Source organism: Etheostoma cragini, chromosome 5 (assembly GCF_013103735.1).
Source record: "Etheostoma cragini isolate CJK2018 chromosome 5, CSU_Ecrag_1.0, whole genome shotgun sequence".
Taxonomy (NCBI): domain Eukaryota; kingdom Metazoa; phylum Chordata; class Actinopteri; order Perciformes; family Percidae; genus Etheostoma; species Etheostoma cragini.
In genome coordinates this window covers 19,764,219-19,783,309 of record NC_048411.1, presented here as the reverse complement: position 1 = coordinate 19,783,309, position 19,091 = coordinate 19,764,219, and the positions used below count along the sequence as shown (strand labels likewise).

Here is a 19,091-nt window from a genome sequence, read left to right as displayed (position 1 = left end):
CACACACACACACACACACACACACACACACACACACACACACACACACACACACACACACACACACACACAGTATGCGGACATAAACAGTATATACGCCTGTCATTATTATTCTTGCGCTTTATCTCTTACCATTCACATTAACTACATACAGAAAACCTCATTATCCACTGTAATCAGAGACCAGCTCTGTGTTCATGCCAAATTGGAAGCATCTCCAGTCTGTTTCTCTTCTCTGCTAATAGACGGTAATCCCACTGGTGTCTGTCTTGACCCAGAGGTAGACGTACATCTGGCTCCAAAGTAACTCAAGTGTAAAGACCAGAGATCAGGGAGCTTGTTATCTGAAACCACCAGGGTGTATTTGTTCTCTTAAGAGAATTTCACTGTAGCTAGCATTGGACCGTGTGCATTTTTTGGAGGGTTGTATTCTAACTAGCATTGAACTGTATCCATTTATGCACAGTTCAGGCTTATTTACACTATGTGTTATGTCTAGATGTCTGCCTTATCGCCGTTATTTGTGATGCTTAGATATTGTTTGCTTATTTATGTTCTTAATACTCAATCTTTGCAAATAGATATGAGTGTCACTTTAAGCCTTTGAAGCCTTGTTCTAAATATTTGTATGTATAAAAGGAAAACACTAAGAAAGAGGATACCAATGGTTTTGACTTTTGAGTTTCCACTGTAGCATTTTCTTGTTCTGATTCATTTGTATTCAGTAGTGCTCTTTGGATCCCAATTAGCTAATGCTATGTAGTTACTCTAATAGCCAAGACCTCCCTCATGAGCCTCCCTCACTCATTTCTTTCGTTTCCACTGAGAGAAGGATTGCTCTGTTGCTGTAGCAAGAGGAGTGAGAGTGCAATATTTTTTCACATTAAATGATTTCCAGCCAGTATGTGATTTCATTTTATTTAATCTTGTTTTAATGTTTTCAATATTCAAACAATCTTAAATATGCTCATGTACTTAGTAAGATAAAATTAAAGTGCTGTTGATGTTTTGACATGTATTTGAAATACATTGTGCAGATTGTAAATGCTACAAATAATAGGAATTTTAGTTACAAGATGCCTGGTTTCTTTTAAAGCAGTTTTGGTCTCAAAATGGTGGGACTGATTATCCCCCAAGCCTGGATAGTGTTGTTCCAGCTGACTAGTCAAGTGTCATTCTTGCACGCTGCTTTGTATTCAGTCCCTTGAGAATGCCAGCTCAGTCTAAATGTGGAATTAGGCATGCCATTTTCAAATTGTTGCTGTATTAAATCAGCGCCTATAGGTGTAAGCTAGAAGGAAGAAAAAAAAGTTCTTCTTTAACTTTGTGAATTTGGCAGCATTTGGAATTATTCTTTGTTTTGGACTATCTTCTGCTGTGTTTTCCCTAGGCTAGCAGAACAGGCATAACTTTATTTAAATCCACTTACACAATTCCCCTTGTGGGAGGAGATAGCTGGGGGGCTAAAACAAGGCTGGTTAAAAGTGTAGAGGGATCAACTTCACCGCACATTACTGAGCTGCACATCCTCTGGTGAGGTACAGGGGGCACTGTTGTCTCACAGGTTGGAAAGCATCCCTAAAGGGAAGTAAAGTATTGAGAGTAGTGAGAGATGGATTGGATACATTGTTTAACTTTGTATTAAAGCAGTTTGAGTGTGCACGGTGTTTCTTTTTTTTTTTTGATTTTTAGATTAGAGTTTCCTGACAGTTTTTGTTTTCTTCCAAACTCTCTGAGAATTGCTTGGCATAACTTCTGGAATGTCAAAACACTGCAATGACTTTGGAAAATAGCTGTGAATAGAAGTAAATTTCAGCTGTAAGTGTCATACTAATTACAAGGCAGATTTATAACATCCTCACTGCCAACTGTCTAAAAGAGAGGGGAGAAATTAGACAGGGGTCAGGGGAGGGGAGGAGGGGGCATATAAGGGAGAGGGAGAGGAAGCAAATATGAAAGCACATAGGGGGTATAATAATGAAGATGAAGAGGAGAGAGGAAAGAAAATGAAAGAGAAGAAGAGGAAGGCGAAGGTGGCCGTCTGTATATTATTGATTGCTTGGAACCCAAGTGGAGAGTCAGAGACTATCCCATCTGACCAGCCTCCTGCTTCATTAACACTCTCCCTGAGGAGGAGGAGAAGGAGGAGGGAGAGGAGGAGGAGGAGGAGGTAGAGGAAGAAGAGGGGGAGGAGGCGGACTGCCGGGGAGCTTCACATCTCCTTCACCAAACAATATTTGGCAAACAGAATATGTAAAGTACAGTGAAAGAGATGTTAGGAGACATGTTTGGACGAATGAGGGGTCTGCTTTTTAGCAGTTTTTAATTGATACATTTATTGTCATTGGAATTTATTTTATAATATTTCCCAGTCTCCCTCCCAAATGTGGTGAACCACAGTATACATTATTGTATATCACTGTTTTGGTTTCAGTGCAACAGTGTAGAACCCCACCCAGGGGAGCTGCTTTTCCCTTTCAACTGAATTCAGTTTCAGTGGAAAGTTGCTGTACTGATGAAGCATTTCAGTACGTCTGCACGCAGGTAAATGTCCTTACTCCTACCCCTCAAAGGATGGGTGGGAATGGCCTCTTTCCTTGTAGGTAGGAAATGAGACCTGTTGCTACGCTTGTTTGTTGTTCTAGGGATAAACAAAACAAAAACAAAGTGGAGTCAATAAAGTACCGAGGATATATATATGTGTGTGTGTATATATATATATATATATATATATATATATATATATATATATATATAAAAAGAAATATGAAAAAAGGATCGGACTATGCATGGAAGAAAGAAGAAGCAAGGGAAGGTGATAAGAAGGACAAAGGATAGGGGAAAAAAAGGGAATGACAACAGAGACATAACAATGGAAGAGGATAAAAATGAATAGAAGGGTTGGGAGGTGAATGAAACATTGTTATTTATGCAAGCTAATAGGGGTATGACGAGACGCTTACTCCACGAGACAAGACACATCACGAGATTGGGTTTACGAGAACGAGACGAGATTTTTTTTTTTTTTTAAAAGAAATCCTCGATGAAATATATGAATGGAAAATAGTTTTTTTATTCAGCTGAAAAATCACAAAATGCAAAACAATTTAGGTGCATTTTGAAATCAACTATTAATGATGAATGTTATTTAACTTTTTTTTTTTTACTATTTTAGTGAATTATATGCAGTAAAGGACGTGCAAACACTGCAAAATGTTTTGTATAAACTCAACCAACTGGCTTCTGCCCTGTACAATTTCACACGAGAAATCTAACTCCTTTCCACAAACCGAACATAAAAAAATAAACAGTATAAATAAAATAAATGTGTAAATAACAGAAAAACAACACTTTAAATGCAAACAGTAAGTGTATCAATAACCAAAGTACTGCTCTCTTAAAACTACAAGTGCAAACAGAAACAATTTTTTTCTTCAAGCATGAAAAAGAGAGAAACTACACAGAACAGCCTAAGATATGGTCATGTTCTTTTTCAAGAATATAAGCATGTCGACTGTTTCTGGCAGCAGTTGAGACCTTTGGGCAGTAACTATGTCTCCTCACGAGACAACTTTTCACCTCGACGAGAAATCTCGTCACGTTTTAATCTCGCGAGATCCCGTAAAACGAGATCTCGTCACACCCTTACAAGCTATAGATTAATGTCAGTTCAGAAGTGGTAATAATAGTAGTAGTATGTACTGTATGGGTCTCTTCACCTCAGGCAGATACAGTTGTAGTTACTAATGATGTGCAGAGTCTCCCATTGTTACACACACACACACACACACAATCAAACACACACACACAATCAAACACACAAACACCAACAATCTGTACTTTTACTTCTATACTTTGTTTTAAGTTTTTTTTTGCTAAGCATGCATTCACACTTTAGATTTAGGTATTTTAACTGCATATACCTTGAAATAAAACTACTCAATCCACCCAATTAATTCTGAGGCGTGTTGTCTGCAGATGCTTGATCTTTGTGGGATAAAGCTGTGCTTAGAGAAGCAAGCTGGTGTGTGTAAACTTTCTCTTGGCTGCTTGAGTGTGTAGCACAGACATGTCTCCTTGACACTAAACATGTTGTTGTGCAGCTAATCTCTCAGTTTATTTGTTTCATTTAATCATAAGTTTAATTTGTTTAGCAAGCTAACATTTTTGATCAATGAGCAATGCAGTGAACATGCATTAAGTGGTATTAAGAGAATCTAAGAGACTTCTTGATCAGTTTTTTATTCATCATAAGCAAACTTTAACACAACCCCCTGAATTGGGACACAGACAAAGATAATAACAGGGACATTGTGAATAAAACATTAAATACGTGATTGAGCTGTAAGGGCCATTAGTCCAATTATACATATATTTGGCCAGAGAATCGGCAGCAAAGCCTTAATAATACATTCAGTTGCACCATTAAATTGTGCAGTAGAAAGCTCTAGGTACAGCATTAGTAGCAGTATATTACAGGCAGAGAATAATAAATTCAATGTTTGATGGAGAGATAATGACGAGGCTTTTAATTAGTGGATTTCACATTCATAGCAGTGCAGTAGCCCAGTCTGTTATTGATGTTTTAAAATGCTGTCTAGCATTGACACATCGTTTGCAGGAAAGACCACTATGGCGGTGGGCACCGTCATGGACTACAGTTGACGTTATATTGGTAGAACCACTATGTTCCAGAAATATGCAACAGGCAGTCATCCCATATCATGTGGAGGAATAAAACAGGGGCTGTCATTGGGCATCATTGGCGGCAAAAGGAGTCCTCTAGCTCAGTGGTTCCCAGCCTTTTTGGCCTGTAAACAAGATGCAAAAGAAGATCCATCCCTCAACAGAGGTCACATAGTTTTAATAACTGTGAGCACCATTGAGAGAGTTTGGTTAGTTTAAATAGCTTTTAGATGCTTGAAGGGGTAAAACTACGAAGTATTTCACAAGAAACAACCCAAAGATTTCCCAAAAAAATAGGGCGCATATTTGATCATCTATCTTGCGAGCCGTTACGTTTTTCTTGTGACTCCTGTGTGTGATACTCTATGTAAAACACTGTGATGTGCTTGGGTCACCCTGACCTTATAATAAAGTGCTGCATTCTCTTCTTCTCTCATCTTCTTTTTTAGTTCAAAACACGCAAGTACACACTGATGTTGCTTTGATGAGTCTGAGAGTTGAAATCCCTTGCCAGTCATGGTGTCTCTCTCACTTTCCGCGTCTCCGTCTAGTGGCATTAATATGAGCCACTGCTCTGCCGACTAAGAGTAGGGTGACATTTATAATGCAGAACATCCACTTGCAAGGGCAGCCAATGCCGATTTCAATATTTATTGTGGACACACTAAGCCGCAAAGGCACTGGGTAAGAGCAAGTCAGCTAATGTAGCTTCCACATGCTGGCTCTGACTTCAAAGGATATGTTTAACTGATAGCTTTAGACATACTTGATGAGAATTGATAAGAAAAACTCTTTTGAGTTTCAAACTGCCAAAGGGAAATATTAACTAAATGCAAGACGAAATCTGACGAAAAACAGGTTTCTCTGGTGTTTCTACTCTAGCCCTGGAACATTCAATCAAAATTTGCAAGCAAGGACAGCTTTTTCCCACAGCGGGGGTCCTCAATTTACTTGAGAGGACACTAAAGGTGATAGTTGATAATGAACTTGAAAATGACTTTGTAGACTGTTGTGGCATTTTGATTCAAATACTAGCACCCTCTTACTTGTTTCATCTCCAGTTCTCCAGTTTCTAACTTCTCAAATGTTAGGATTTGCAGTTATTGTCTGTTTTGTACTATTTCAAATTGAATAGGTTTGTTTTTGTCTGTTAGCCAGACAAAATAAGCAATTTCATGACTCAATGTTAGGCATTTTCACAGTTTCTCACATTTTGTAGAATACATATTTGAGAGTTTAGTTGCAGCCTTACTCAAAGCCTTTACATGGAGTACAGAGGTTAAAGGTTATGGTCTTACCTGGTAGATATACAGTGTTTGACTCCAGGTTATTTCAGCATAGTTTTACACAATTGTTTTTGACTCAGACTTGTGCCCTGAACTTCTGGTCAGTGTCTCCCTTTTCCACCGCCTCTAATTTTTCAATACAAATTAAATTAAAAAGTCAACTTTCCTGCATCTCAACTTCACACAGGTCTTTGTCAAATGTCACATTGTACATTCCAATCATTATATAGAAACACGCAACTGTAGTTTGTCAACTGTCCATTTATTGCAACCCCCTAAAACAAGAAAATAGATGTTTCTTTCCCTCGCTGTTACCGAAGTTGTTCAGTATACTTCCAGACAAATGTGGGACTTAAATAATAGTTCCAGCTGTATCTGGTTTCAGATTTCTCATAGGACGAGTGTCGGAAAGTATCATAGAATCCCCGCTGTTAATTGTACTCATTCATTCACAAGTGCTTCTGAATTGTCAGAAAGATCCTATTTCTGCCAGATCAGAGTCTACCTCAGCACATGCTTCTTTATTCCAGCCCCTTCCTATTTTATTGATCCAAAAATATTGTCATTTGTTTTTATTTTTTTTATTTTGTGACTTATTCATGAGTGAATTTTTCATTTGTTGTTGATGTCAAGTTGTCCCCAGCTAACTCCGAATTATAAGCCAATTTATTCTAGTTTGTGGAAACCTGCTTGTTTTTGTTATCAAAGCATCAGACATGAAAGACTTCCCTTCTTGTGATTCTAATTTATTTTCTCTATTCTGGCTTACAGCAACAATGCTGTAATCACGAAGGAACGGAAGCTCTTTGTTTGAAGGCACACACACTTGCGTGAAAACAGACGGGCATGGACACACACACACACACACACACACACACACACACACACACAAACACACACAAATTGAGCCCTCCTATTGAAGGTTGTGACTATTTAACACTGTGTGATGAGGAAAGCAATTAAACATCCCATTTTGACTTCTGTGAGGAGGTGCTGTGATCAGAGGGTCCCTGAACATCCCTCCCTGCCTCACGGGGGCCCATCAAATCGGCTTCACAAGCTGAAGGCCAAACTTTAAACGCAACTCAAAGCTTTCCTGTCGAGTTACGTAAAGCCCCGTTTCTTCCTCCCACATGCTCTTGTCATGTAAACCCAACAAAAAACACAACGAGAACTGATCCAACCTTTTCATTGATCATCTCTAAGGGATTACATGGCCCGATCAATATATTGGAGAGCTCTGATGTAAATGCTACAACGTTCAAATCCTTCGCACCAAGCCACCCACCAGCCAGGAGGTACAAAGGCAGCTTTGTCTCAATCTCTACTTGCCTTGCTCTACATGTCCCAAGATGCTTTGTTGCTTTGTGTGCACATCTTTTTAAGGATCTCCCTTTCTCTCTCCATCTCTCTGTCTCTTTCTCCATCTCTCCCTCGCCCTCCCCCTTTCCCACTGGTGATTTGTTTTTCTCCTGTGGGATTTGGGATCCCATTCATTGAGAGTGCATTGTTCGGCTCTTATCCATTCTAGTGGATGGGCCCCGAGAGGCAGAATGGGTGACTGTGGGTGCTTTCGTCTCTCCCTTCTTCCTCTCTCTCCCCCTACTCCTAGCCACCCCATCTCACTCCTTGCCATACGATGATGTCATTTTCTCCAGGGTTACCCATTGATTCTCTCTCCCTATTACACACTCTCTATATCTCCCTCATCCAGCCCCCTACTTCCCCTAACTTCCACTCCTGTTTTCTTCAGCCAGTCCCTTTCCCAGATTCGTTTGCCTCTCAAAAGCCGCCTGGGGGATTTAGGATTTTTGGATGTTGTTTAGCACACCCACGGTACATGCTTGACACCCAGATATGGAAGCATCAATGCCGCAAATCCAACTGCAACTCCCATTTAAATCTCATTGATTAAACATCTCTCTTTTATTCTCACATCTCCCACTCCTGTGATCAGCTTTTATTTCTGGTTATTCAGCCTGTTTTGTTTCACAGTTTGTGAAGTAATCATTAATCCCCTGATAATGTGGTGCCATTGCCGGTAGCGATAGTAAAAGAGTGCTTAAGACGGAGATTTTCAGATCTGCGTGTGTGTTTTTTGTTGGAGTTTGTTTTAGAGAGGCTCTGCCTTTTGGCTGAACTATGCTGGGTGAGAAATCTATTTCAGTTTAAACAAGACACACTGATTGCAGAAGCACAGAGCCAAATCACATTCATTCATTCCAGTGAATGTTGGCTGATAGGCGTACACGGGGTAAAAAGGCTGTGTTATTTTTTTCTTAATTCAACTGCCAAGTATTAGTAATAATGCAGATACATTATCACATCATGACCAGTTCTAGGTATTTATTCATGTGGTTTTGATTATTGTAGCAGTTTTTTGTTTTCTGAATTTTGCTGCATTTCATGTTGATAACAGTTGTCTTTGTCTGCTTCACACTGTGACGGGATATAATGGCAATGAAAGGAAATGAGCTTTAGGCTTCTTCCCTTCCTTGAAATAAAGATTATAATAAGTGGGTTGGAGCATGGCACTGTTGTCATCCAATATGCAATGATAGGGCACAGTGCTTCCTCCGCCTGTTTCAACAAATTGTCACCAGCGTCTTACTGAACACCAAACCTCTTTGATGTTACACTGGTGTTTGACTGTTTTGTTGAAAGATAAAGTATTGCTTTAGATAATGGGATTTTTTTTACAGATACTTTTTAAAACTTTAAACTATATGGCCAAAAGACTATATCCGGATAGTATCATTTCATTTCCTATCGGACTCTTTTACGATATATATTACAATATAATATTTTCTGGTAATTCAGTAAATAAATAATATATATGAAATAACCACATGGTCAATTTAATAATACTTACAAATTAAACTATTTTCTTATTTGCAAAGATCGGAACAGTAAAACGCTATCCAGATGATGTAAATATAGCTGTACGTCATTACGGCCTCTAGTATTTCTGTATGTAGATATTTTTAAACTTTTTTTAAACATGCTTTTATATAAATAAAATATATATACATACAGTATATATTAGTACAGGCCAACAAAAGTTTGGACACACTTTCCCATTCAATGCATTTTCTTTATTTTCATGACTATTTACATTGTAGATTCTCAATGAAGGTTTCAAAACTATGAATGAACACATATGGAATTATGTACTTAACTAAAAAGTGTGAAATATTTTTGATTCCTCAAAGAAGCCACCCTTTGCATTTTTGATAGTGCTGCAAACCCTTTGAGTTCTCTCAGTGAGCTTCATGAGGTATCACCTGAAAGGGTTTTCACTTCACAGGTGTGCCTTGTCAGGTTTAATTAGTGGAATTTCTTGCCTTATTAATGGGGTTGAGACCATCAGTTGTGTTTTGCAGAAGTCAGGTTGATACACAGCCAACGGCCCTATTGGACAACTGTTAGAATTCATATTATGGCAAGCACCAATCAGCTAAGTAAAGAGAAACGAGTGACCATCATTACTTTAACAAATGAAGGTCAGTCGGTCCGGAAAATTGCAAAAACTTTGAATGTGTTCCCAAATGCAGTCACAAAAACCATCAAGCGCCGCAACGAAACTGGCTCACATGAGGACCGCCCCAGGAATGGAAGACCAAGAGTCACCTCTGCTGCTGAGGATAAGTTCATCCTAGTCACAAGCCTGAGAAATCGCAAGTTAACAGCAGCTCAGATTAGAGACCAGATGAACACCACACAGAGTTCTAGCAGCAGACACATCTCTGGAACAACCAGAGGAGACAGCGCGAATCAGGCCTTCATGGTCAAATAGCAGCTAGGAAACCACTGCTAAGGAGAGGCAACAAGCAGAAGAGATTTGTTTGGGCCAACAAACACAAGAAAGGGCCATTAGACCAGTGGAAATCTGTTCTTTGGTCTGATGAGTCCAAATTTGAGATATTTGGTTCCACCCGCCATGTCTTCGTGTGACGGAGAAAAAGTGACTGGATTGATTCTACATGGCTGGTTCCCGACGTGAAGCATGGAGGAGGAGGTGTGATGGTGTGGAGGTGCTTTGCTGGTGACACTGTTAGGGATTTAATGAAAATTGAAGGCATACTGAACCAGCAGGGCTACCACAGCATCCTGCAGCGGCATGCCATCCCATCCCATCCGGTTTGCGTATAGTTGGGCCATCATTTATTTTTCAACAGGACAATGACCCCAAACACACCTCCAGGCTGTGTAAGAGCTATTTGACCAAGAAGGAGAGTGATGGACTCCTGCGCCTCCACACTCACCTGACCTGAACCCAATCGAGATGGTTTGGGGAGAGCTGGACTGCAGAGTAAAGGCAAAAGGACCAACTTTATCTTAGTTTTCCAATCAACACTGCCCAGTGAACTGACTTTATATCTTGGCGTGACCTGAATAACACTACAGGGAAATGGGCAACATTATTGTCCCTTATCACAACTACAGTATGTTGATGAGACACTATGTCTGGCTTTGTGTTGTCGGTTAGTGGGGAAATGTTTTGGCTTCAAGAGGGTTTTCACCAACGTCACGTGCTGGGCAATAGCTCGGATGCGCGGCTATATTGGAGGCACTCGGTGTAAACAACTGAACGGAGGGCAGTGGAGTATTGTGCACTTTGGATACTTTAAGTGAAGGTAGCCATGTCTAAACAACAGAAAAGCATCCAAGATGCAAAGGCAAATAGGGAAGGACTTGGACCACAAGAAAAGGAGCGATACTTCAATAAATATCAGTTTAGTGGCGATGCCGATCCCTACGAGTTGGCTCCCTCTTCTTAAATCCATGACGAACCGGTGGTTCTTCCTTTAATTGCACATCCTACGATTGTTTGGAGGCCTATAACCAGATGGTGTGTGGATGGGTGAGGGAGACACAGTACCAAGTCATTAAGAACCGTTGTGTTGTGAAGACCAAAGTAAGTTGGTCTTTAATCAACCTAACCTTAACTGTATGACATCATTGCAATACTCAAAGTGTAACCAAGTGACTCTGAATCGTTTTTTTTTTTTTTTTCATTTCAAAGAGCCCCAATTTGCCATATCCACTACCTGATTGAGTTTGAGCTTTGCCAACCACAAGCGCCTCCTTTACTCTGATAACCTTTGGCATCTCTCTACCTGGTTTTGAATAACTTTTGGAAGTCGATAATATTCCAAATGTTTTTTTCCGGTCTGACCTATTGGTACAACCCAAAACGCGGCAATAAAAACCGTTTTCCTTGACGACGTTTGGGATCTACTTCAGTAACTGTGCTTTGTTGTGATCCGGAGTACCTCCAATATGGAGACTTTCAGTCTGATGACACGTCGGGAAAACCCTCTATTGGAAGTGCAGTTTACATTGTCTCCTAAAAGCTGTACTGTAAACTCAGTACACAGTACTGTGTACCCCCCCCCCCCTCCTCCTCCTTGTGTATGAGGGCGACAGTGTCTACATACCATGGGGGCACAGGCTGGCTGCCTTGGCAATCTTCAAGCTCTGCCACTTAGCGGAGAAAAACAGGCCTTACAGTTGTGAATAGCAGCCGTTACTCGTCTTCTGCGAGACTTTCTCTTTTCAAACACACACACACACACACACACACACACACACACACACACACACACACACACACACACACACACACACAGACAGAGCTCGGTTGCCCATGGCCCCCACTCCAACCTTGTGCCAACCTAATACATTAAAATGCATACTGTTTCAAAATGGAGCGTTTGGCTGAAGGGGTTGAGTACCACTTATCCTAGAACCTGGCACAACAATGGTTAGTTAAGGCTCACACTACAACATGTTGGCTAGCTTCATTTCTTGTTTAAGCTACCCCACACACATTTAGAAGATTAAGGTTTGACACAGCTTTTTCAGAGTCAAGCAGATTCAGAGGTGAATGTGAAGTTTGAAGCAAGAAAGTTTGGTTCATAAAACTTGGGTTTGTTGATTTACTAGGATTAGCCAGAATGCAAAATAGATATCTCTAGTATTAGTTCACTTCATGCTACGCTGCATTCAATACCTTGCCATTACAGCCACCATGGCGGCTGCTCTAAAGTTAGAACATCATTTCCCAGCTCTGCTAAAAGACAGAGTTTATGGGCTTGGCAGCAGATTCTGGACATGACAAGACACCTTCCCACGTTTTCTGTATCAGGCAACGGTAAGTACCATAATCATAGTTTTATGGCACACACACAGCTTGTGTTCCTTGGCCTTTTTATCTTGGCACTGGAGCTCTTAAGTGTCTCCATTCTCTCTGGCTCTGCAGTGTTGCTTCCTAATTTAGAGACTCTTAAACATGAAGATTTATTTGGGGTTTAAAAGAGACCCAGGGATAGATTTTAGGAAATGTTTGATAATGTTGGATCAAGTAATAGGTAAAATTAGACCAGTTAATGGGTAAAATGATGGTTTGTTGTTCAATGCAGTGCACTGCAGCGCTTATTGGATGATCAAACATGAACTGTTAAATCTCACTCACCAGCAACTTATAAATATGAATATATTTGTTAAGGTTTGTTTCTCCAGCCTGGATGAATTAAATAGGACTGGTCTCATTTTGTAGTGTGAACAGGGAAAACATAGCTTTTTCAATAGGTTTGTCAACTTTTTATTTTTACTTTTAAAAGTAGACTTAAAGCAACACTATGTAACTTTTCCCGTTTCGGTGCCCCTACAGGTTGAAAGCGGAGTTGGCCCATTATGTATAATTGGAACTATAGATCCGCTACCTGATCTGACAAACTTGCATAGTGCAATTATAGCCGGTAGAGAGCTGCAAAGTGAATTCAGAAGTGCCGTTCACCCTTTTACAAGTTTATGAACGACTGAAACAATTTTGGAAACATTATTTTATGGTACAAGAAGTTCTCTATTGTGGCTTTAAGTGTTGTTCACGTAGGCAGAAGAACATTTTAAAGATATTTTCTTATTGTCTTAATGTTTCAATGACTAGACTCACCAGTATCCCGGTAACGTGCTTTTCATGTTTAGTACATTTTCAGATGTGTTCTCATTGGTTTGGGCATAGCTTAAATTCAAGAGTTGAAAGGCTTGAGGGTTGAGCTGAAAGTTTTGTAAACAGTAAGCTTTGAATAAATAGTCCACAGAGGCAGAGCTAGCTCTGCCCACGGATAAACTGCCAGCTGTAGTCATTTCAATTCAGGGTTCGGCAGTTTATAGGTGCTTAATGTGATTTGTCTCTTTTCAATGTTTACACCCTCCATCTAGGAAGTGTGGGAGGTGTGAACAAACGATGTGAAAGCGCCGGTCTATTTCCAGATATTTAGTTTTCCTTAGTCAGGTGCCATTTAAATAGAATATACTATAAACATTGCTTTTAAACCTAAGTACTTGCCTCTGCTTCTCCCTGCCTGTTATTCAGTGTTTTTCTTCCTGTAACTTTTTCTTCAGTTGAATTAGATTGGGCTGTTCAATATGAATTTTGGAGCATTTTTTCATTTATAGTAACAAGCAACGCTTTATTGAACCGACAGATTTTGAACTGCAGGACGTTCAGCGTGACAAAGTGGTTCACATTAGGCATGCATGATATTGAAAAAAAACAACTTTTTCCTTGCGATATATATTGCGATATAGAAAAAGTAATTTTCAAAAGATGACATAAATAGCTCTATTTGGAAATAATAAATCATTCTCGACTACTGCGGCGATTTTGTGGGGGAGTGCATCTACATAGAAGATAAAAATGAAAAAGGATCTTTTCTAATGTAAACCAATCTTTGTTAAACTTTAATGCTTTACAAACGCCAAAGAAAGTAAGCGCTGTGACTATTCTTCTGAAGTAATTTTGGAGAGGGAAATTAGGTAGAAATATGCTGGTTGACTAGCATGACACCATTGTATTCATATAATATCAAACCAGGCTAACGTGAATGACGGTGACTGCATGTTGCTTCCTCTAAATTTCAGGTTGTCATCAAAAACTATGCGCATCATTGTGTCAGTGGCAGCCGCTGCCTACGATACTTTTCTACACACGGAGAGCCTCACTTCCCATAACAATAAACACCGTCGGACTAACATCACATACACACGCTGCCCACATGGCTACCTGTCGTAAAGGGGGAGGGTTGGCCGGTAATAATCATGTAAAAGGTGAACGGTGAAAGTTTACTTTTCTATCAAGCAGCAAAAAAAGGAGCGTCAACATCGCAACGTCCTGTGATGTGACTATTGCGCATGCGCACATCGCAATGTCAATGCTAAAACACAACATCATTCCGCCCTAGTTCACATAATAAAGTAAACAAGCCAAGTTGCCCTTAGAGGTAATGCGTGCTAACTACTGTAGCCAAATAAAAACCTCCGTAGTCGGAACCAGCTTGAAAACAGACAGCCAACACACTAGTATTTACTCCAAGATGGTCTGTGTTGGCAAGTGGACAAATTAAGATTTACAGATAAAGTACAATGCAGTTTTAGTATATGTAAGCTCTCAGGCTTCCATTACAAACATGTAGCTATGGCGATGTTTTAATGCTAATTAATTTTTTTAACTTAATTATTTTTTTATTGAAGACATTTACACGTTATTATTTGTGCACTATAACGCTCCCAATTTTTCACGTGCTCCCCTGACTTTAATGAATGAGAGGAGAAACTGAATGTGCAGTCGGTGGGAAAGCTATTTTTGGCTGCTGTAAAGGATGAGTCACAGTGACAGGAAAGATAAAAAATGATCCTTCTATCAGTTACGAAAGGCCACTTTTCTCACTCCGTCATTGGCACGTCCATACCATTTCTTTGTGTCATTATCTAGCCATCTCTGCAATCCCTCGTCTTTTTCTTAACATTAACATATCGTACTTCTTTTCACTGTCTCTCCACTCTTTTTTTCGTAACAGCTTGAATGAACATCCCCCCCATCCGCCTGGCTCATTTGTCTTTGTGATAATTGGAACAAGTATTACTTTGATAGCTGAAGCCCATGACAATTTGTGTGTTTAGAGCACCATATGTGTCACCTGCTATTATGGTGTTTTAATTACAGCACCATATACATGTCCCACCAATAATGGAGTTGTTGAAACTGAGGCTTACAGATGCAAGGAAGGCCCTTTGGAACCATTATAACATCTCAATGCACTGAATACAAACAGCATGTCCTATTGATGCTATCACATATATGATATGTGATAGCCAATCAAATGCTGCTGAAACTGACACAAGATGTCAACATTAAGAGCCCCTGTATTCGTCTAAATATAGGGTTTAGGGATGCTATATTAATATGTCAACTTTTATATGTCAATATTTAGTCCATAAAATGTCAGAAAATAGCAAAAATAACATAACAATTTCCCGGCACCAAATGTGACTTCAAAGATGTCTTTTAACGGATTGTTTTGTTAAATTTTACATTTCCAAAAATATCAAATAAAAAAGCATCATATCCGCACATTTGAGAAGCCAAATTAGAAAATGTTTTTTGATTGACAAATTAATTACACAAATTTACCCAGTGTAAACTAAATGCTTAACCCTGAAGTAATAAACGCACCCTTGCTCATATTCATGCCGTACACTCCAGGGTTTTGCGGCTGCAGCTTTATTTGATCTGGTAGTTGGGACAGAAAACAGCAGAACAGCAGAACGATTACCACAGGTGAGTTCAAGGTGAATAATGATAAGAAGTTTATTTAATATAGAACTTTTTACAAGATAATCACCTGTTTGAATTCTTTCTTGACACTTTAGAAAATGTGCCAACAATATTGTCCAGGCCATTTATGAAATTGCAAAATAAGCTAAGATTTACTGTTTATGCTTTTTTGTTTTGTTCCGCTATAAACAAAAGAAATACATTTGTGGATACCAAAATATGTTTTAATATCACAATGTTCTGGATAAATGATTGGGTTATATACAAATATTTTCAGCCATGACTAATACCATTAACATATGGTAGCTAATGTCAGCCATTAGACAACCTTAGATACGATATTGCTGTGTAACTGACATTGCCAAGGCAATTTGCTGACTTTGACTCTCTAGCTTTTCTCAATCTGAACTGAAGTTGATGATTAAAAGAAAGAAATGAGGTTATTGCAGGTTTTAACTGATTATACAAAATTGTTAATTTTAAAATTTTCTTTCCCTTGACTCATCCATAATCAACTTATCATTTCAGTATTACTGTATAATTTAAATCACATATGTATTATATCCAGCATTAGACTACCACACCACTTTAAGTCTGAAAGAAAATGGCACAAAAATTTGTTCTATAGCTATGAGTGCATGTGACTAATTCAACAAGCTTCAGCCCATGTAGCAGACAACAAAAAACCAAGACAAAGAATCTTGCATATTTCTTCTGGAAATGGTTTGAGCTAGAGTTTCTAAATATTGCATGTTTGTCCTTCTGGTGAGTGTGGGGTGATTACAGGTGTCCGTCACAACAATAGAGAAATGGGACAGTGCTGAAAGAGTCCTTGTTTCAGTGCAGACAGCACACTGAGTCATATTTGAATCTGTTTAAATGTCAGCCTGTCTGTTTCCTTGATAATGTGGGTCAGAGAAAATCCATCAGGGCAGAGAGAAAAACAGACACATAGAAAATACTATCCCTTATTCCACATGTGGCTGTCAGCATGTGTGCTCGTTCCTGCAATCACAGTCTGTAATGCCTCTTATTAGCACCATGTCCTGGCTATCCAGCTACTATATTTTGTTTGCAGCTTTAGCAGCCGTGTCGGTTCCCTTGTACACTGTCTGATGGGAGCCGAACACTCTGGTCTTTGTTTAGAGCTTGCACTATGAATTATAGATATAGGAAGACACTCTAGTATGTCGCTTTCTCAGACTTGGCAGAAGACACACACACACACACACACACACACACACACACACACACACACACACACACACACACACACACACACTTTTCAGAGTGGTCCACACCGCTCCAAATACATACACCACTAGAAATTTACACTGGGTTTGCTTGCCTTTGCTGCAGTTGTCAGATCCAAATTCACTACAAGCACAAAGGCATGCATGCTTAGGCTGTAATTGACCCTCACCCCAGAACAAGAAGAACAGGCACACTTGCAATATAATAACTATTATTTTCTACTGTTTCTGGTGTTTTTATCTTCACAATAGAGAACGCTCACACACTTCTTCAGCAGTTGGTTTTCACACATATTCTCGGAAACAGGGATAGGGCCCATGGTATGCTTTGGCATCTGCAGAGAACTTAATTGGTCACTGTTCATTCAGTTTCTCCTCTGCCGTACTATTAAATGTTGTAGTTTTGTCTAACATTTTACTCACAAACTTAATTTGTTCTGCAACTAATGATTATCTTTATCTTCATCTTTATCTTTGAAGGAATAGTTTGGATCTTTTGAAGTGGGGTTATATGAGCTACTTATCCATAGTCAGTGTATTACCTGTTGGCACACTTCCAGTTTGGATAAAAAAACAAACCAATCAAAGCAGCATTAGACCAGAAATTCTCATGTTTTGCGAGTTAAAATGAATGTTTTTGTCATAGGATTCTGGTGGCTATAAAGACAGCATAGATTGATATGACGGCTTAGGTGACCCATCAAAGTAAAGTAAAACGGTGAAAATATTCTAAATGTAGTGTACAATTAAGCGTCATTTTTAGTTTGCCCTTTGTTTAGGTATCTTTAATACGGTTAGCTGTTACCCCGTACTCAGCAGTACATAGCTTAGCTTCTGTGTTTATATTCCTGTCTGCTTTGCCAAAATGGGGGCGTGCCGACCGCCACCTGTTGTAGGTACTATACTGACTATGAATAAGTCATAACTCTTATGACCCTACTTTAAAAGATCAAAACTATCCCTTTAAGATAATCAATTAACTGTCATATGATGTAGAAAAAACAGCAAATAGTCACATTTGATTAGAAAATGTTTGACTACTTAAGTTTGTTTGCCTCACTAGACTTTATTAAAGCAGTGTCTCTGTCTTTCCAGATCTCATCAATTGCTATTATTATTAGTTGCCACACTATATAATAATAAGACCCAAGTTGTAATAAAGTGGAGGTTTTCTTTAAGAAACATCTCCACCCAGATTTATACTTGCATGTTACACCTTTGGCCAAACAGAGTCTAGTCTCTATTTGGAAACAAAAGGAATACACTCCCCAAAAGCCTGTACAGGTGTCTAATCTGGAGCTTCTCCAAATATAATAAATTGGGGGATATGATACATGTGTCTGAAAAGCACCCAAGGGCCTTTTCTGGGAATACACATAGATGTTTTTGTTGAAACTTCCAAAACCACTAGGTATGAAATGTCAGAAAAAGCAGCTGTGAGTCCACAATTGCATGCTGAATCCTGACAGCACCTCTAGGCCTCTTTCTTAATTTCTCTTCTTAATTTGGCATCTGGCTGTTGTGCATGATCACAAATATGAATTGGAGCATGATCAATCAGAGGAATAACAGATACATTCTTAAATGTAATGATGTTCTCTTTAATGTCTGTACAAATTGAGTAATGGTTAGTGTTGCTTACTGTGGCAGCAGTAATATTCTAAAGCCATTAGTCGGCCATGATATGCTGCTGCTCTGCAACTCTTTTCTAAATGATATAGGAGGAGCGCAGGGAGAACGGAGGAGTAAGCACTTTTGTTATCAACTGCTTGTCAGATCCTAACAACCACAGCCTTCTATTACACTGCTAATAATAGAGGCAGGCTTTATCGCTAAGAGCACTATCACAGTAGTAAAGAGAGAGGGAATGACAGAGAGGTTACTGTGCCATATTGACAAAACTCACATTGTGATTCTTTGTGAAAAAGAAAGGTAACAGACAGGCAGGTAGAGAAAGATGTTGTTGTTGAAAGTCCAAAAGCAAGTTATTATGGATGTTTGATTGGCACCCTAAAGAAGAAACGTAACCTGGGATAAAAGTGTGTGTGTGTGCGTGTGTGTGTGTGTGTCTGTGTGTCTGTGTGGGTGTGTGTGTGTGTACAGTCTTTTTAGAGTGTAGCTGAACATGTGTGGGTGGAGCCAGGGTCTTTCTCGGTTTGAGCTGCATCCTGTAGTGTCAGACTGATAGAGATGGAGTCCCATCAAACAACAGATTGGAGCAGATTGCTTTGCTGCATCAAGCCC

The 19,091-nt window shown here is 39.3% G+C and overlaps 1 protein-coding gene and 1 long non-coding RNA gene across 3 annotated transcripts in view; one reads left to right on the top strand and one right to left on the bottom strand.

Annotated features, from left to right (window-relative positions):
• Positions 1 to 19,091, top strand: part of commd10 (COMM domain containing 10) — a 60,928-nt gene that overhangs the window by 7,608 nt on the left and 34,229 nt on the right. The window lies entirely within an intron of this gene.
• LOC117945152 overlaps positions 17,322 to 19,091 on the bottom strand; it is a 22,542-nt gene continuing 20,772 nt past the window's right edge. The window contains exon 3 of the long non-coding RNA XR_004656745.1: positions 17,322 to 17,389. This is a non-coding gene — a long non-coding RNA (uncharacterized LOC117945152). The remainder of the gene's footprint in view (positions 17,390 to 19,091) is intronic.